The 21,365-nt window shown below is 41.0% G+C and overlaps 2 long non-coding RNA genes across 4 annotated transcripts in view; one reads left to right on the top strand and one right to left on the bottom strand.

Annotated features, from left to right (window-relative positions):
• The window catches only part of LOC124060111, a 50,345-nt gene that overhangs the window by 27,000 nt on the left and 1,980 nt on the right, over positions 1-21,365 (bottom strand). The window lies entirely within an intron of this gene.
• On the top strand, positions 15,512-17,056 carry LOC124060112. Its single transcript, XR_006843506.1, has 3 exons — positions 15,512-16,084; positions 16,190-16,235; positions 16,412-17,056. It is a non-coding gene; the product is annotated as an uncharacterized LOC124060112 (long non-coding RNA).

Genomic DNA, 21,365 nt, shown 5'->3' with positions numbered 1-21,365 from the left:
CAATATCTGGCAGAGATCTACAATATTTGCACAAATTTCTGGAAGATTATTTGTTATATTTTCTATACTTTTTTCTTATTTTTTTAGCACCTTTGTTATTCTCCCCTCAGTGTTTCTTTCTTCTGGCACATGCTAAGGTGCTGATTTCCTCAGCTAACACACCCTCAGACTTTTAGAGACTGGATGTGACTTTGTGGAATTATAGCCTGTTTGCTAACGGTTGAGGGGGTTAAACAGAGGACAATGTACCCTCCTCCTCCAAGACCACAAACATTTGGGCACACACCACCACTTTCTTCCCCTTTCCAGCCTGCCGCCACCCACAGCAAACTGCTACTTCAGAGGAAGTCCTGCTGGTCCCGTGTCGCAGGGCAACAAAACAAGCTCTACTCTCAGCTGGTCTCAGCGTGGAGGGATGAGTCTTGGGCCAAACAGCCCCCTCATTCTCACCTCCCTTTGTCTCTCCATCTATTCCTCCATCCCTCGCTCTCAACTCTCTCCCCCTGTTTGTTTTTCATATAAAGGAAAGCTGAAACCTGTGAGGTTTGTTTTTCTCCTGCTCTTGGCCGAATGCCCACTTTTTAAATCCAGGTGTTGGCGTACAGGGAGTCATCTTTCAGAAAAACACGAGGTGGATCGCTGGGTCACAGGAAAGGAGTGGAAGCCAGGGAGGCTGACATGACTGCATTTTGATGTCTCTCTCATGTTCTTAACTTTAAAACTGGTTGGACAGGCTGTCACCTGCCATTCAGACAGTCAAAAACACATTCTTCTTTGCTGACTTAATTTGTCATGGTTTTTTTCCATCTTCTCAGGTCAGCAAACTTTTTAAAAATGTAAGACAGGAACATTTCTTTCTCAATATTTGTCCTACTAAGTCCTCTGAGAGAAGTTTAATCTACCTAATCTATCTAATCAATTAAACATTTGGTTTGTAAATGTCAGAAAACAGTTAAAAGCGGCCATTATGATTTTCTACCACCATCTTCAGAGGTCTTGTCTGTGAAGATTCTCAATTATCTTACCAGGTAATGTTTAATTAGCAATAACATGTGTTGTTTTTTGGCTGCTAGCATTAGCAGCTAGCATTACATATGTTTGTTGAAAAGTTGTCTGTAAATCAGCTAATGATCTCAGTTGTAAATATGCCAGGAGATTATTTTCTGTCACATCATGGATTTTTTTTTTCAAGCTTTCTTTTAATGAGCAGGGAACAAACGTCCAGTGCCAGGATGGGGCTGCGCATTTTGTCATTCAAGATGGTCACTGCATCAGATCAGGAGTTCTTGTTTATGGATGTGGCAGCCATGGCAGAGTGAATCCCGAACAAACAGAACACAGTTTGATGAATGGTGGTGTGTTTCTTGTCTCCTTCAATGATACACTACACAAGATACAACAAACAACTTTGGCACCTGATGCTCATTTAAGGCTTCCACGTCTGCCATGTTGGGCCTTTATCACACTAATATTGTGAAGCCTGATCCTACATGAAGATCCTCTTAGGAACTTTATTGCCAAAGCACAAACCACTTTTGTGCGTTGTGAAGCAAAAGTCTGCAACTAAAGCATAATCACATTACAACAGGGATAGATATGAGCTCCAGAAGCAGGAACCGGTTAAACACCCTAGTACTTATCACAGTTGATGCAGAATGGATAACACGGAGTTCCCCTTTAATTTCAGCCAGACAAGTTTTATTATGGTCATGTTACATCATAGGGACTGTCCATGGTATGATGTTACCTTTACTGACAATGTGAAAGCAATGTGAAACTGAAAATAAAGCCACATTTGAAAAAGTTTTAAATGCTGCAACTTTTCTTTCGGTTAAGGAAATAACTGGCACCACTGTCACAGCCCTGTGTCCCTAACAGTCTGGATCTTCTCGTCTGGAAATAACAAACTCAGTAGGGAACCTTTTGGGGAAACAGAACTGGGAAAACAGTTTCAACCCCTGATGTAGCCCCTTGACATCCATCCACCAGAACTCCCACGGGAGACCCCAGAACCTCCTCCTCTCTGCTCCTGCAGCCAAAAGCCCAGCTGGACAGTCATAAGGTCACTCAGCTGATTTAATCCCCAGTCCAGGTCACATAAACACACAGCACTGGGAAAACGACCAGTAGAAATTGACGTAGATGTTATGAGGATTGTTATGAAGCTGAATTTACTCATTTTTGGCAACAAAAATGTTTTTTTTTCCAGCTGAAGTAGGAATCAGAAACAATGGCCTCAACAGATTACAATGAAATTCACTAATTCGTTTTGATGAGTGCACCAAATACTGGTGTATTACTGGCACCGAATACACCAAGTAAATGGGACACCTGAAGGTGCCATTACAGCTGCTCCCTTCTGGACGTTCTGTTTTCATATTAATAAATTGTGCTGACAAATGTGGTCACTGCCTGGAATATGATCACCTGCAACCTCTACTTTCAGCTGCAGTAACAGATTATCAGAGAGGTGGTCAGATGGATGGGGTTCACATCCTGACTCATGACTGTGGTTATGTTTGTACAATAAAAGTACTTTGATAGAGAAGGACTCTTGTTTTGGTTGAGGACAGCTATAAAATATTGTATTATATTTGGTGGAATCCTTGCCAGATATGTTAACTCGTACATACATTAATGAGAGTGACGCTCATAATTTTTATTGAGACTAAGTTGGAGATTGTACGCTTGCATTTTTTGCTGTTGAAAAAACGATCTATCTATCTATCTATGTGCAAAAAAGCCCTCAGTGGCGCTTGATATGCTCACACTCCTGTGCAAACCTTGTCCATTATATGTAAAGACCAGGAAAGAGGAAGCGAAAAAAAGTATAAGAAAAGACAAAAGACAATCTGCAGACTAGCACGCATACATACAAGAACACAAAGTAATTAAATGAAATCAGAGGTTGTTATCGAATGATTTGAAAAGATAAGCCATAAGGATAACACAAAAATTCTCTAATTGTGCAGGTGCTAAGATGTACTGTAACTGAGATGTTTGACAGGTAGGAGGCATTAGTTTCTGTCTCTATTGCTGTTAGACCTAACTTTGCTTTCCTCCCACCATTCATCCTTAAGCTGCAGTCAGCCTCTCACAGAATACTGCAGCTTTGCATCTGTCCTGCATTACACTGTGACCACACCAAGTTAATTTTGTTTTCCATCTAACATACAGCGAGACTCAGAATGCACAGACCTTTGCAAAACAACTGCAAGGGATTATATAAGAAGTCTGTGGTCACGCAATACTGTAACACAATGGTGGGGATGGTAGACAGACTGTAGGGGTGGAGAAGACGAAAGGGACAGAGAAAGTAGTGAAGGGAAACTTCAGAGAAACATTGAGCAAAAAAGAGAAAGAAAGTGAAGGACAAAGAGAGTCTTTGAAACAAACTCACAAATTATATAATTCTGTCTTTGCAAGTTTTTTTTGTATATGCCTAATATGGCAAAAATACCATACAAATATGTGAAAATTGTCCTTGCTTTATTTTTGTTTGTTTTTTTTTTAAGTTTTTTTTATTTATTTATTTAGGATAGCACAAGATAAAATAAAGGTTTATCTCATCTCATCTTAAAAAATAAAACAAGGACAAAGAATGTTCTTTGTCTTTCTTCTGTCTGTTTGGTTTGCTTTATACGCCCCTTTTCACCTCGTCAGGAGTGTTTGTCAGTCTGTGAAACATGTCGTGATGACGGAAGGACAGAATAAGTGATGCCATCTGTGAGAACCAAAGCACACTCTACCTGAAACCAACGAAGCGCAGGAATACTTCTGACACAGAAGGCCCATTGTGGCTACATATCTGATCTGAAATCAGCAAAACTGGCAACCGAATAGAAAAACAGGCGGACTTTTCGATGGCCTGGAGAAATCAAGGCAAACAGACAAACTCGCTGACCCGCAACGAGAACAAAGGGCCAGACTGTGGAACTTTGACAGGTGTAAGAACAACATGTAAACACATCGCATCACATGCAGGAACAGCACAGCAAAATACACACAGCAGAAACATGACCAGTCAAAACATGCACTGCATTTGGCCCCAGTGAAAATGACATTAAATTCACAACTCATCAGCTGTGAGAACCAAAACCATCCAGGTTAGAAGTTGCACGTTGAGGTCTATTAGAGCAGCAATACTTACAGCAATACTTACAAACCAAACAGCTTATGATAGAGCTTGATGCAAATGTGCACAAATATGCATTGTAAAATGGAAACTAAAACTTCCCACATCTCTCAGAGTACTCGCTGTACTGAAGTGAAAGTTCAGTGTTGGTCAACATGACATGTTTAGTTGGCAAGCTTACTGATGGCACTACAGAGCCAGTTTAGATTCTGTTTTCTGATCCTAGCATGGAAAACTAGAAGACAACTTTTGAACCAAGTTTTTCCAACATTTTGGAACCTTCTTAGAAACCTTTGAAATCTCAGTGTGGATTCCATGAGTTGTGATCAAAGGTCTCATTGAAAAATGTTACTAGTTTAAGAAAAATTCATAATGAGGTGGGCTAAAATATCAAAATAAAGGTTGAGGTTGAAGTCTTATTATCCACCCCTTGCAGTACATCACACCCACAAGGCTGCTGGCTTACGAAAACATAGCTTTGCTGTGTTTTAATCAGCCAACCAGAAACAAAGTTTTTCCATACTGGTATATCTGGTCTGGATAAACTAGAATCTGTTATTAATATTGCCAACATGCACTCGATGCTTGATCAAACAGTGAGACAGATGTAACAAACAATCTGTTCTTTTTGCACAGTTCACATTTGTGAGGACACAAAGATGTCACACTGAGGTCTGATGTGTTATGCTGCAGGTGACACGGACACAGGTGTGGTCTCCTGAACCTGCTGTTAGTCACTCTGTTAAGGCCTCAGATGCAATGTGACCTTAAATAAAAACTAAAAACAGCAAGCAGAAACAAACATGCAGCACACACACTGACACACACACTTGCTAAAATACATAAGGTAATGTGCAAAACTGCAGTCCTGTATGCACGAACAGACACCAAGTTAACATGTACTACACTGACACATGCTCTGCAGAACACAATTATAAATAGTGACAACTGCTCTACTGAATACCAGGCATAGATCAGGCTAGAGACACATACACACATGTGCAAACACACACGCGCAAACACATGCCAGCTGCGTTGAGGCTCCATAATATATCGAGGATGTGTGTGCCAGTGTGCATGTGTGAGTGCGTGAAAGTGTGTGGTTGTCCTTTGTGCATGTTTTTTCTTGTTTGGACTGGTGGGTGTGTGTGTGTGTGTGTGTGTGTGCGTGACTAGCATGCACACAAACTGTCACTGTTGTTTGGTGGACTTGTCTGTGTGTGTGGAAAGTTGAATCCCAGGGCCATGTGAGTAATATCAGCGCGAGCACAGAGAGACACCAGTAAACAAAACACGGGTTGATGGTTATAACATGAATGGAACAGGAAAATATAAACCCTTGTGAAGTGCAAGCCATATAGTATCTATAGCTAAAAGCCTAAAGGTGTGTTTTGAGTGTGCATGTGTGTGTGTGTGTGTCTGTGTGCAGAGCTCAGCAATCCTTAAACAGCAAACCAAAGCTGCTTTCTAATGACACTTTGCCTGCAGCAAAATAACCAACTTTGACCTTTTACGTCTTCCTACAGATGGCCTCTAATATGTGTGATAAAGATGTTTTAAGTACATCTACTCTTAACCTAATTAGAAATCAGTCAAAAAAAGAGCTTCAAGTAAATGATTTATTTAATTTCAGGAGCTAATAAAGAGTGACATATTCTCTGCGTGTTATCTATGTGTGACCTAGTTGGATTTTATCTCCATTCTAGAGATTTCCTGTCCAAATATCTTCCAGACATTTGATTTGAATCTGCTGCACAATTTGCGTCAGTGAAAAAGCAGCCATTTCATGCACTGCAGTCTATATTTAGCAATTTGTATTGAGCACAAATTAGCAATAAACTCATTCCTTTGTATTGCTTGCTCTTTTGTTTATGCTCCTGTGGAATTTCTGTGGAAATTCCTCTTTGAAACTGTAAAAACACATGACCAAAATTAAATTGTCATGTGTTTTCACAAGACTGACATGTTCAAACTTGAGCTGCAGAACTTTGCAAAGCACTCGACAAACTCACTTTCAGCATCAGCGTCTGCAAAAGAAGAGGAAGTGAAACTAAAAACTGTGTGTGTGTGTGTGAGGACGTAGACAGCTGGGAACATCGGCCCCAACCATCTCTCTGTTCTCATTGGCTGTGCTGTTGTCAAGTGCATTTAATACGAAAACATGTTGCTGCCCAGCCAATCAGCACAGAGCTGGCGTTTCCTTGGCACGCCACAGTGTCTTATCTGTGGTGACATCACATGGCCCTTTAACTGGTAAACCGCAGCATGAGTTTAAATGGTCTGAACACACCTAGGAAGCAAAAAAAAAAAAAAAAAAACAACAAAGAAAAAAGTTTCAAACCTGCATTTTGTTTTACAACTGGCCTATTTACAGGCTATTTGAAAAGTTGATAATGACACCTTGTGGCACATTTGGCCACAATGTACTTTTTACTCAGAATATCTTTTTAAGTGTTTAAATAAAATAGTTTAAAATCTCTGAAAGGAGTTTTGCATATGTGTTAGGGTGTTAGGATGATACTGGGCACCCACAGTGGCAGAGGGCCAATAAAAATTCACGTATTTTATTCAAAAGTGGGGAAGAGGGTGAGAAAATAAATATGCTATCGTAGCGAGTCCCAATCCCAGCTATGGTTCTGGATCTCCTAGTCCACTTTGTGTATATACCCTGATGTACTTTGAAAAACAGTCAAGCAGCAGCTCTGAGACAACAAATATCTCTCATATGCGTCGTGTTGCAGGAGCCCTCTGCACGAGCTGCCTCCACTCATCTTCTGAGTTTAGTCTGAAGTTATGTTATCTCGACTATCATTATGTTTATGTTCTGTATTCAAGATTCAGATTAGACAATTTCCTGTTTGTTGTACTTGGCAAATTGTGGTTCTGAATCCCCTTCTGTGAAGAAGGTTTGAGGCTAAAATGTTTGTGGTGTTTTTGCTCCCTGTTTGCTAATAAAATGTCAACAGTATTTGGACCATTTGGATTGGTTTAGTGAGTGCTGACCTTTTCTCTACTTTTGCATAAAAAAAGGAAGAAAAAAAAAGAAACACACACACACACACGCGCACACACACACACAAATTGAGTCAACTTTTTTATGTTACTCACAATAAAAAGGGCAATTAAAGTGTACTTTTTACTACAGCGATGACCAAGCTGGAAACCATCCTCTGTATTTAAACAATCCTAATTATTTTGTAGCCTGTGGGCAGCCAGTTTCTCAGGGACCAGTCGAGGCCAGTTACTTTGGCAGGAGAATACCTGTAATCTTTACATCTCTACATGGAAAAGAGCGGGACTGAGTTACGAGGCAACAACACCGCTGATCTATGAGCCATTGTGCAAAAATAAATAAATAAATAAATAAAAATCCAAATGATTACGTACTCCAAACAGATCAAGCCTTGTTAAAAAAAAAAAAGATAGGCAGCATCTGTGTCACAAACGCTGTCGAGAGAAGTGGAATCCAGGTGAGGGGGCAGACAGTTTGTTTATCACCTTTCAGAGGGGAAGCTGTGAGAGGTCCAGACTCTGGGTGAGAGGGCACGGCCAAGTTGGTGACTGGTCAGCAGCACTAAGTCTGCCGCCTCTGTTTGTCTGAGGGGGCAACTGTTCCAAAATGCTAAATATATCCAGTCTGGAAAACGAGCTGATAGCCGACGAGTTCATCATAATAATCATGCTAATTGAATCCTGTGCTGAAACTCTGTCATATGACAAACTCTTATACAAGAACAGTGTCAGTTTTCAACAGACTTGATTTTGCTGTGTGACCTTTTGAAATGGGTTAAGTCAGTATTGAAAGTTCACTTGATGAACCCTCCGCCTGTGTGTTTTCTGCAGGTGAAGATAAAATCAGCCACACATGCCGCCACGCTGCCGGCAGACGCACACTCCCAACACACAGACCTACTGTGATGCACGGAAGCCCACTCCCCCTGTAGACAGACTGAACTGTACACAAAGACATGCTGACTTTTGCCCTTTTGTTGTTCTCTGTTGTTTGACACTTCGCCGATCCTTGTGATTTGCATGTGTGCTTGTGCAACTGCCTTTGTGCATGACAAGAACGGATGTGTTTAAATGTGTGGGTGAGACAGTGACTTACTTTGAAGTTTGTTTGGATTTATCATGCAAAAGGTTTGGCCTCAAGAAAATGACAAAAAACTGCATGCGGAATATAGCAAGAAAGACTGCAAATTTCTACCAACCCCCCCCCCTTAAATTGCTTTGTCACTACTGATCAGCCCCTGAATGGGGGCACTGGCTCTGCCAGCTCACATGGTCACAGCAATGCAGATGCCCGGTCATACCTGAAAGTGGCACAACAAAATTTATTCATGCTGCAGTCCAGATGACATAACATAGTGACAACTTGACATCCTGCTACAGAGCTAATATGATGCCTTTCTCCACCTCGAACTCTTCAGTCTGTCATGACAGATAGCAGTTTGTCATTGCTGAAAAAATTTGTGCCATTTTGGTAGCAATCAGGGGTGTTAGAAAATATCAATACACTTGAGAGATATCGATTTTTAATTTTTAATTTGATTTTGATTTGCAGCAGTGGTTTGTAGCAGTATCTGACCTCTAGACGGGAGTTTTCCAATCTATCTTCGACCATTTGACTCTTCCCGCTGCAACATAACGTCAGCTGAGCCAGGAAGAAGAAAGCAGGTATCGCTTGTATAAACACAATGAACACTCGGCTATGGAACAATATCACCTTGCTGACAGCAATTGCAATATATTGAGTTGTAAACCCTGTATCGTGATACGCATCGTATCTCCAGCTTTCTAATACACACCTCTTGTACCAGGCTTGTAGTACTCAAGTCCAGGACTCGGACTCAAGTCCAACTTGAGCCCTAATTTTAAGGAATTGTGACTTGGCTGTCTCACCCACACATTTTGACTTTTTTAATTTGGACTCGGACTTGTGCAGTAACTGCATTTGGACTTATAAATTGGAGATGAGTCCTCAAATTTTTTTATTACTTTTCATAACATACCATAGTAATTTGACATGAGATAATATCTACATTAAGTTCAATATGGTAAAATAATTATACAATAATATATTTGGATTGGACTTAACTTGGACTTGACTTGGATCAGTAGTGAACTCGACTGGTCTCGACTCGGACTCAAACACCGGGAACTTGAAAGTTTGGTGACTACACCACTGCCTTGTACTGATGTAATGGAATTTTCCCCTCATATTACAAGCATGAAGTCGTGTTGAAGATATTGCTGAACTACATGTTACAACATACAAAAAGCAAAAGCAAACGACACTTTTCATAAAGAGTGGCTTAGGTGTGTACAAGTACATAATAAAGTGCATCCTGTGCTGTGTTTATTTTTACACTGAGATAGCATCTGTGCTAATTTGAGGGAGCTTTCTCACATTTTCCTTTTTAAACTCCAGAAAAGGAATCGCACTAAAAGAGTGTCCTTGAATGAGTGGGAACTTAATGGGAAGTTGGCTCACAAAAAATACCTCCCTGCTCCCCAACAACAGGAAAAGGCCTTGTAAACTTGGACCACTCTGGCTAAACGTTGTGTTTGCTCTGAAACACATTCTTGCTCTGTGCCTAAAACATTTTTACTGCAGTTTTTACAACAAATACCACTGTATGTAATAGTCGGAAAAATCTGTCCTTGACACAACACCAACCAACCCCACTAAAGATAGTAATATTAGATATGTATTAGATTAAGTCAGAAGAGAATCCAATTCTAGATCTTCCTATAGCGTGGGGTCAGATTTTCTCATCTTATTTCAGTCACAAACAGTTATAAATGCACATGTCACTGTATATACGCAGCTCAAGATAGTTTGAGCTCAGAGTGTATCTGGGGGACAGGGGAGGAAGTATGTGTGTATGGTTGTTTTCCTCTCTTTGTGAGTACCAGTTTGTTTTTGACCTCCACAGTGAGAACTGGGGTTATTATGACTTGTCTTTAAAAGCCTCCAAAAGGGAATTATAGTTTTGAGTTTACTATATACACTTATTATACCTAGAAATTAGTCTAGATTTTGAGGTCTGGCATGAAGGGGTCATTAACAAAAATTGAGGATCATTAAACAAGGCAAACGATGCAAATGAAACGATCAAAATCAAAAACCTGAAAGCTGTCGAATGAAAAATGCCCTGCAGTCCAATCCTAGGTCAGAGAACCACGTTAAGGTGAGGATCAGATATCACAGAGTGAATGCAGACAATGGCAGGCCCTCATAAGTACACTAATCCTGATATGTGTGTGCGTGAGTGTGTGTATGCACATATGGGAGGAAGAAGTCAGAGGAAGGAGGAGGTGGGGGGGTGGGTGTCGATGCAGCTCCCAGCACTGGCTCACGCCGGTTTGCGCTGCTTCTCGCTGGACCAGCCCCACAGCGAGGTTGCGAGGTTAGCGGCGAGGCGGATGGATTTGGGGTGGGGAGGTGGGTTGGAGAGGGAGTAATTTAGCGTGTTGGCTGCCCTTTGCAGCACGGAGGGCCTTAGCAGGGGTGCCCGCTGACATGCCACGTAGATATCTATATGTACAGTATGCATGCAGCAGTCATCACAAATGAAGTCTAAGATACTCAGGCATCTCATATGGATACTGATGCATGTGTCACACTATGCAGCAGAGGCACATACATCACGTGCAAAAACAAAAACGTGCGCCACATGATTACTGTCACCACGTGGTAGTTTTTAATGGACTTCTTCTTTTTGTGTAGATATGAACAGAATTTAACAAAGAAGAAGCAGAACTGAAAGTTAGATGATTACGACTTCTGATGAGTCAAGTTCTGTAATGTTACAAAACTATTAGAATATCAAGTAACTAATTCTGCATATAAAAGACAAACAAAACAATAACGATTCCTGTTTTTTGCATTTTTTTTAAAGGTTACACATATGCAATTTCAAACATTAATGTATTGCAAATAACTATTGGCTATGTAAAGACGTAATGCAGTGATGGAGTCCTGAGCAGAGACTCCCTCTACGCGAGCTCTAATCTCAGCTTCTGTGTTCTTTGTTTTGATAGCCGCGCTGGCCGCCAGTACGGGTTAGTACATGTAAACAATGCTAGAGAAAGATAGCTAATTGCTGACTCTCATTCCCAGGTCATCCAACATTGATGCTTTGGGTTGAGAATGCTTTGGAATGAGACTCGCCAATCAAATATCGTTATATCAGAATCATTTACTGCATCTTTAAGCAAAATTTCGCCTCCCAGATTACATCAACCTACTCCATCAGATACCTTTTCACACGTGCTATATATAAGAGTGTAGAATGGATGTATATAATAAGTGTGTGGAATAAAACGTGTGCAGACCTGCTGCAGTGAGTCGAAGTGACTGAGAAATGAGTGACCAGCAGCCGCTGAATAACTGCTGTGTTTGGTGACTTTTAGCGAAAAGAAGCACAGCTGAGCTTTATGAGAACGAGGCAGAGACTCGAGTATGTTCCAACAGTTGGATATCTTGTGAATATCCAGTGGTTTGTTCACGTCGGGCATGTTGGGAGAGATTTATTTCATGTCGGGAGTGATGTTTGAACTGTGATGCCTAAAACAGAGATATCTAAAACTGTCAGCGAATGGTAAGTGCTCATGTTCATATTAAACTGTTTCTTCACAGATCTGATCACAAGAAAGAAAAGCCCTGGACTGGGCATTATGCTGAGTTTAAGTTACAGCATGTGTTTTGACTCCCTCTTCCTGTTTCTTGGCAGGATGACCAGTTTTCTGTCTACCAAGCAGGCTGCTTGGTAGTTCTTCAGGCTTCAGTTTACAGGCTCTGGTTCACTTGTAAGTGCACAACTTAAACAAGCTAAAACCAAAAAAAATGCAACAAAGAGATTTGCAAAATGGTTCTAGCTGACAAAAACCAGGTGCAGGTGGTGTCGCACCTTAAGGCACCATTTACATACAAACAGACCATCTGTAATGTGATCATAAGTTGTCCTCTCACTCAAGGTCAGAGGTTCAGCTTTAACAGCTGTTGACTAACTTACAACACCTAGCAGTGAGTATTTACATTCTGTGTGTCTTCTTCATCTAGTTTTATTATGTAAGAAAGAAAACTCCATCTAACTAAGTATGGCCGACTGAAAAGTAGAGAAAGTACAAGCCCAGTACAACCCAGTACAACAATTTAAAAAAAAATGCATTTTCACATACTTTAAGCCATTCACAGTAAGAGGAGGCCTGAGTCTTCTGCAAGATTTCTTAACTCTCCATAGGAATCAATAAAATGCAGCTGGCGAGTTATGCAATGGAAAAACTAAAAAGTACAGCCTCTCCTCTGTGCAGGTGGAACTGATTTTCAGCTGTGGCAGCGTAATTTTGCCCAAGTATGCTTTATACTTGGATTATAATGCATGTTTTTCCAATCAATGAGGTGTGGAGGATTTGGAGATGGAGAGACAGACATTCATTCAGGATTTTTTAAACCACTGTTTATCCACTAAGCTCTTTCATGGCAACGCCTTGCTCATTCAAACTCACTAACCCTCACCTAAGTTTCCCACTAGGGTGTCTTGGTCAAAGGCAGCTTGACGGTCACTATTGAGGATGTGAAGTGGTTTTCACTTCTACCAACTTTCACAAACTTGCTTCTGAAGCTTAGTGTGACAATTGATTAGTAAGTTTTAACCGCATTCATTTTGAAACGGAGGAATTTGACAGCCCGAAGTGGCCACAGTCCTAAACCCTCCACACTGACTTTAGAGAAGATCAAAACTGAAACATTAATACAGGCAACCCCCCCCACCCCAAAAAACATGTGGTACTGTAAGATACAAAGTGGTACTTGGATCCTAAGGTCCCTTAACTGTCTCACCTCCTGCACAAAGTGTCACTCAGATCATAAAAACTGATTAATATTTAGGGATCCTACATATCTAAAGAGCATTTTTACCGCACATAAAATAAAACAGCATAAATATATATATATATTTTTTTTCAGAGCCACTCAATTTCCACTGGTTTTCCTCATGTATGTCAGCAGGAAGTCAGAAAGCTGAGCCAGCAGACTTTTATGCTCTACAGGCGCTAAAATACAAAAGTTTGATAAAATCCTGAAGCATTTTCCTACACCCAGTAAGCAAGTTTTATTGTAATGAACAGGGTTCTGTAAATGAAGCACATACACTGAAGGAAAGCTCTGTTGGGTTGTCAGTGAAAGTCACGAAGATGATCTTCCTTGCCCCAGGACTATACAGCTGCCATTTGTCACGCCTTATAAAACCTGTGTGTCAGCACAGAGCAGTTACTCTCTCACACTGCAGTGGACTGATGACTGCTCAGCGTGTAGTGAGGCTCCTGGCAGAGTTATATGGTGAGGTTAAAGGTCAGGAGTCTGACCTCCAGCACTGCCTTCTCCCCTGCTTCACACATCCAATGAGGGTGTACACTTCACTGGGCTGGGGACAGAATCTAATTGGGGCCCCTCATCATGCTCAAGGCCGAAAGAGATAAAATGATTGGTTTAAGGGTTTAAAAATTAACATAATTTGTGCTGCAATTTTGTTTTTCGTTTCTTTCCAACGACCAGACTAGAGTACCAAGCTGTGTATAACGCAGTTAATACTCCCTTCATCTAAAGCAGCTATATGAGCTCATCCCTCTGTATTCTCAATATTGTCTCATGTAATAATAAGTCTCTCACAGGGGTCATTTTTTTGTATAATGAGCACTGTGATAAGTGTATTTTGTTGGAAGTAGTTTTCTGTAAGATTTTGATTGATTTTGTTAATTTTATGTCAGTCAAGTTGAAGTTTACACGATTGGCTTAATCACTAAAATGGAAACTGTTCTGAATTGGCTGCGGTGCGCAGTGATTCCATGTTTGCTCTGATGAGTGACAATTTACTGGGAATATATTATTAATAGAGCGTGTGATCTCCAGTGTAGACAGAAGTCAGCATTAGCTTGTCCAGGAAAGTAAGTTTAAGACTTGGCAGCTGGCTGACTCCAGAAATAGTGTTGGTTCTCATGAGCTCTGTGAGCGACAGCCAACTTACATCAGGCTGAGCTCATCCCAGGGACGGAGAGACCGCCGCCCCTGACCTCGCTGCCCCTCTGTTATCAAGGTTTTATAACAGCAGTCGCCTACTAAAAAACAAGACCAAATGATGGTATAGCCACAAGGCCAGCACTCCTCGCACACACACATACCTGCTGTTTCTAAATATAACACAATATATGTATGTGTATATATATATATATATATCTACACATACATACACAAACCTGCTATATACATCCATATATATATATATATATATATATGTATATATATATAATGTTTCTAGATATATAAATCCTGGGCCCCGCTTTGTGCAGATCAGCAAATTGTGAGTTGATGTGCTGCCTCCATGACACACTGATTGTCTGTGAAACAAGTCGGCCAGGGCAGTCTGGGACAGCGATTAGAACCTGGTTTTGATGCAAAGGATTGGTGGCCCAGAGATCCACTTCAAAGAATTTCACCAGGTCAGAACCTTCTGTGCCCTCAAGGGTCTTTTCTTTATTAATCTCAATATAAATACCAAATCAATTAATACTTTTCTTTTTATTGGATTTTTTCAAACACTTCCTGGGGCCACTTCCAAACCACCACTGTATTTATACCCTACACTTTGCCCATTATTTTGTACATAATCACCATCTTCAGCAGCTTCCAAGACTTGGATGGACAATTTTTAACACACTTATGTAACGTGCTTCATGCTGCCTTCCTTTACTTCATTTTCCTCAATGCCACTACCGTAACATACAAGTACTATGTTTTTGTGTGCTTTGTCTAAAAGTGGATTCTAGAGACTACACAGAAACACTAACTGAACAAACAAGACATAAATCAGACTGAAAGAAGAGACACTTTCTAATGTGTCACCACTCCATGCTCACATATAGCCACAAATACCACAAATAGATGCGTGAGTATTACACCCACTGTGTTGGGAAATATCAGAAGTTATGTGTGGATGTTCATTCATGTCAAGCATATCTGCCTGAATACATCCAAATCTATCGCTCCGAGGCCACGTCCTGCTTACATAATGTGCAGGGGAACACCTGCTTGTCTCTTAAAAGTCCTGGATCATTGTGACATGGCCACCACAGCTCCTGCCTTCACTCTGCTGTGGATCCTCTTACACTTCAGGGGAATCTGGATCCAAATTGTTCCTGGTGACAACAAGCGCATGACGGAGCACTAAAAGAAAAAGATCAGCCAGTCTGACTCAGAGGAAAGATGAGGAGGAGGAGTAGGAGGGGGAAAAGGAGGAGGAGGAGGAGGAGGGAAGTGAGGAGGGGTATATAGCCCAAAGAGTCAGCCTACACTGGTTCAGACCGGTTTTTGGCCCCTTCCCTTTCTCCTCTCTTGCTTCTCCTCCTCCTCTTCCTTTCCTCAAGTTTACTCATCTCATCGCCTCTCCTGTTTTTTCTTCCTGTACTGTTTTGGTCTAGTCTTCTTCACTTCTTCCTCTTATTTTCCTTTTCTTTCCTAGTTTCGTCTTTCCTCTATTTTCGTCCTCTTTTCACCACTTCTCCTTCTTACTTTCCATTCATTTCCCTTTAACAGATATTGGGCTGCAAAGTTAACTCACCGCTCCACGGTGATGAGCTGCTAGAAAACGGAACAATGTCGACGTGGGGCGAATGCGCTGAATCCCGTTACTGCTGTTTAAAATGTTAGCAACATGCTTCTGTTACTATCTGTGGAAGGTCAGAGGGGTTGCAGGGTCTGGACATTTTAAGAGCCAGGGCGCAGAATAGAAATGGAAACAAAGTCGGAGAAAAAATTAAAGCGTGATTAGAAGTGTGTGTGCATTAGAGAAAAACAAAATGCAAAGACCAAGAGATAACTTGTCCTTCTCATGCTCCTTACTCCCAATGGAATCGAAAAAAAGGAAAGGCAAAGAGCCCTCCGTTTGCGTATGTTGCCACACACCGCAATTATCCACAAAAACTGTCATAATGTAATCTGCTGCAGAATCCCCTGTTAAATCATCTCATGTTAATCTGCTTTTATTTGTCTAGAGGCTAAACAGAGAAACACTGGTGATAGTGGCTAACACTCTGAAAGGTGGGTATGATTTTTACTGTCAGCTGTCGATATTCTGAACAGATATGGATGGACTTCTTGTTATTTCTCAGCAAAACTGCAGACTCTCGCTTTTCCTCTGAGCTGCAGGGTCATGTTCACCCAAAGGAGGCAGGAGATGTAAACACTGTGAGGCTGAACAATGTTTCCTCTTCTAGGCTGCCGGCCAGACGGATTAGAAACCGTCAGCAGCGAGATCTGACGCAAAGCAAAAGCTCGGCCAACTGAGATGAAAGGCCGACGGAAGGTTCTTGAACCAAAGATGTACTTCTGAATGTTCTGTTTTCAGTACTGCATGTTCAAGTATCTTACTCAAGTGCATCATAAGATTAAAGCTGCATTCACTTCCTGAAAACTTTTGCACCAGTTTCCAACCCAGCAGTTAAATCCATGATGTTTAGGGAAATGCAGTGCAGCGACAAAAAAGAAGACTAGCAACAGTCAATCAAAGGGACATTTTTCTACCATTTTTTCCTCCGTGAAGAAGTTGAAGCAGGCGGTGAAATGGATACACACATCCGACAGGTGTGCATCAGCTACACAGATTCTTTCGTGCCCAGTTATCTTAAGCTCCTCTTGTGTATTCTTGACAACCCCGTGGAAAAATTCATTCCAGAAGTTGTTTATAGCGAGCTATTTGTTCAGTGGGATCCCATGCCAAAGTCCCGTGCACAAACAAGCAGCTCTGGTAGCAGGGAGACATTTGATAGCTTAACTTACTAATTAAGGCTTGTTTACAATCTGCGTGAAGTAGCGAAAAGTGAGTTAAGTGTCTCATCAACCTGCATCTTTCAAGGAAGTGCAAGGCCTTTCTTTCTGTATCTACATTGTGTTCTTTTCATCATCTTTGTTTAAGAATAAAGTGAGACACTGGCTTTGTGGTTGTTACAATCTTTTTAACAAAAAAACATCAATTAATCTATTAAAAATACTTTGTAAAACCACGCATTTCATCTTTCTTATTAAAAAACTATGATACCATAATTATTTCTCTTTTCAAGATGACTCAAGATGGCCGAAAAGGTAATTCTTCATGTAAGTGCATTGGAGTTTTGAAGTGTCCACAGCACACTTACATATTTGATTTGGTTCCAAACAAGCTGTGCACACATATTAAACTCAGATTTAAGGTCAGCAAAGAGAAACTTTGCTCCCTCAGCATCACTCTGCACTTCTCGTGATCACAATGAGACACCCCAGAAACAAACCTGAGTAAATCTGACTAAAACTGAGAGCCTGGTTCATACAGCATCTGAATGAAGATAACATCCATTTGAATGCTTATTCAGGCTTCTGTCCTATTCAGCACACATCTGATATCGCTGCTTGAGTAGAAATTAAACTTCTAATCCTGGCAGCATTGCTCCACCTGCTCAACTACCAGCACTCAGTGTGTTTGCTAGAGAAACCATGATCTTCTTCTTTGCCTTTGTCATCTGTGAATTAAACTGTTACAACCAAGAATATTTTTATCCATTGTTGCCCGCACTGGGTATCAACAATAGTGACACACTAGGTGTCTGAAGGTGAGTCAGAGGCTGATGTCTGAGACAACGAAGAGACAGACAAGTGACACCATCAAGCACTTCCTGCTGAAACACATAAACATCATTCACCGTCTCATCACACCTGGCAATTTTAATTCTCTGCCTACAATCAGACCTGGAAGAACTCTAATTATGATATTTAGATTTCATTAGTACTTTCTGCATGTTACAAGATTGACGAGTGAGGCATAAAAATAGAGGGAAACAAAACAAACATGACCTTTAAATATACGAATTCTATGGACAACAGCTGAAGATCTGTCAGACAGGTTGTTAAGAGGCAGGTCACAGTGCATTTAACTGGTGTTTTTACACAAAGCAATATTTTTAAAAAAAAACCCACAAAAAAACAGGAATGAAGTCACCCACTGAGGCCAATTCAATTACTGTCACACATGATACAATATGTTGTTCAGTGCATCCTGAGTGACTGCAGCAGTACACATAGAGTACACAGACAGTACTGAGCAGCGTGATCTTTTCCATCCGCCACCGCTAACGGCAAAAACTAAATATGAATTTTCCAAATTGTTCCGTTCGGATGTGGAGCTGCAGAGCCACAAGCAGGCTGCAGTCAAACGTGCTGCAAAGCAAACACACAGTCATGCTAGTACCTGCAGGGGCCCTCGGGGGGACCTTTCACTCTTTCATCCTCAGAAATTGGACAAAGTTACACAGAAAACAAAAGAATCCACGAAACTGAAACTGTGCTCGATTGATGAGAAATGGCGCAATAAGCTTCATGTTGAGAAATGCAAGTCAAGATCAGCCATGCAGATTATCAGAAGTGGGTCATCAGCACACGAGTTTCATTAAGGAGAAATTAAAATGCTCCGCTAACTACTGCTGCCTGGATACATTCGACAAACAAAGTAACACAATTTGAAGCAACAGTGTTTGGATTTTCTCCCCCTCTCTTTACCTGTAATGCAACCTTACTGAGGGAACATCGCTCGTTTACATGCAGCCTTGCACAAGAGCCCAGTGGCAGATGTTGCTAAAGGAGACAGCAACCAAAGTGACATTTGTGTGCCTGATTATCCTTATTGGATTCAATTAACCTTGAAGCAATGTGATCCAGATAGCACAGATACTTCAGGGGTCAGCAGGGATCAAGGGCCAAAAGTTTTTTTAGACAAAAGGCAGCATGGAAGGTAAATAACTTGTGACTAAATTTGGAGATAGTTGTGTGTTCTGGTGTGTTTTTAGCAACATAAAACACATTGGCTGAGCTCAGGAAGAGACTATAATTAAAAGCCAAAACTGAATAAGGCCAGAATCCCACAAAGAAGAGCTTATTCAGGACACAATCACACATATCTAAGAATTCTTAGAAAAATCAATTCAATCAGCTTACAATGGGAAGAGCAGCATTCAAAAACCTAAACTCAAAAACTGTTGTTAAGACTGTTGTGAGGTAGCAATGGTGCAAGTGGATGTTTTTTCATTTTAGCATTTACACTGGTTGCCCTGATGGACCAGCCAAATTTAAAAGTCCATTATTACCACACAACTAGCTCACATCTTGTTACTGAGCAATCACCATCACCTGCAATCATTCAATGGGAGTTTAATGCAAAAGTGGGCCAGAAAACAAAACAAAACAAGGCAAAAATGCGAACAACTTCATACATAAATCTTATTCTCTATCTAAATATACAAAATGAAAAGCAAGATGTTCAGTCCACACCACCATTACGTTTTAGAGCCTCCCTTGACCGCCGCTATTACAATACTTTTCATTGCAAAAGCAAAAAGACTGCAAAAGCAAACAGTATTTCAAAAGCACAGCCAGTTTGTTTTCAAGTTGTTATTTTCCTGTCACTCTCTTCACCTCCAACCTCCTCCAGATCACTGCAGTGCTTTAATTTCAACCCTGACTGCACTTCAGGTTATTGAGGCTACTGGCAGGCTTACCAGCAGAGAGGCTCAGAGAGAGTATGTGTGTCACCCCGAGTGGATGGATGAGGGTGGTGGTGGTGTAGCCCGTAAAACAGACTGCTGTGTCACACGACTACATAGTCAGCATTGCTCCGTGTTTAGACACCTCACCACCTACTCCTCCTCCTCCTCCCACCTGCAGACATGAGGTGGGGCTGCTGAGTCAAAGCTCAATCTGTCTGAACTCCCTAAAGTCACGGGCCCAGATGATCAGGAGGTGCTGCTGTAAAGGTGTTGAAACGCAGCGCATAAATTGTGAAATATATGATAATTGTAAAGAAACAACACAAAAAAAGACCACAGCTGAGAGGACAGACAGCATCGAGCTGGTCTGGCTGGTAGACTGGACAGGAAATCTCCTGGACTCCCTTAAACCCTTGAAGTCAGTTTATGTCTTTTGAATGCAGATATCACTGCTTTCGTGTTTATTCTGGCACTATAAGACAAACACTGTGATGCCAGGGTAGGAGGTAGGAGCGAGCAACAACAGGGTTTATAGAGCAGGTCACAGTGGTACACAAGACAGCTTTATGCTTGTTTGTGTATATCTGTCTGAGCATTGTTTTTACTTGACATACCCACCGTGCAGTTCATTCATTTAGACTTATAACAGTCCCAGCACTTGTGCCCTAAATTTAGCCGCATTCAGCAGTTGCTGAGAGGCCGTGACCCAAATATCAGAAATGTTTGATTTTGCACCAAAGTGCCTCATGAATGAAAATATCCGACAAGGTTAATGATTAAAGACTAGATCGACTTCTGTTTTGAAATTTAAACTCCAGTGCAGAAATCTGCAGTGTATAAGGTTTCACATAATCATGCTGCTATATAATTTTTTAGGTGTGGTTTAAAGAAAATCCTCAAGTCAGATGCCACATTTGATTGACAAAAGAACAATAATATCGTCTAGCTTACATCACACTTAAATTTGCCTAAAAGTACCTGCTCTACACTCTTCTACCTGTTTACATGAAATGTTTCCTCAGTTAGTCCACATCTAAGTCATTTTTTAACCAATCCAGACAGTAAAAATGTTTCTTAGTTATTAAAGTGTACATCACACACTCACACACAGCCACACACACATAGATAGATAGATAGATAGATGTTACACCTGTTTTTCTGGTTACAGAACACTTAACTCATGGGGTCTGTTTTGCACAGTGACTCTGTTTTGCTTTGTTCGACTCCAGTCTCCACCCACAGTTAATAACCAATACAAAGTGTTTGCTGTTAAACCACCGACACAAAGTCATGATCTCAAAGCCGCAGCAGGTTGTATTTTAGATTTAGCCATTGCTCTCGAATAACTAAGCTGCTCCAACTATAACATTAACTGATGCGTCAGACATCTCGAACCTTCGATGTTTCTGTTTGGGAATATGAAATGGAACCGGTTTGGAGCTTCTCACCTACCCATGGTACCCATCAAAACAGCAGCTCAAATTCTCCCAGTCTTTCAATGTGGGACTCCAGAAATTTGAAAAGAAAAAAAAATTAGCTGACACAGAAAGAAAAAGCTTAGCATGGCCGCAGGGTCATAAAGATAGCTGCGCCTTGTTGTGGGCTGTTATTATGCCTGATCAGTCGCAGGCCGCTAGCCAAAATAGCCCTCATGAATCCA

This window comes from Scatophagus argus, chromosome 6 (assembly GCF_020382885.2).
Source record: "Scatophagus argus isolate fScaArg1 chromosome 6, fScaArg1.pri, whole genome shotgun sequence".
In the NCBI taxonomy this organism is placed as follows: Eukaryota; Metazoa; Chordata; class Actinopteri; family Scatophagidae; genus Scatophagus; species Scatophagus argus.
Note: the sequence above shows the minus strand (reverse complement) of the source record. Positions and strands in the feature narration are given on the sequence as shown.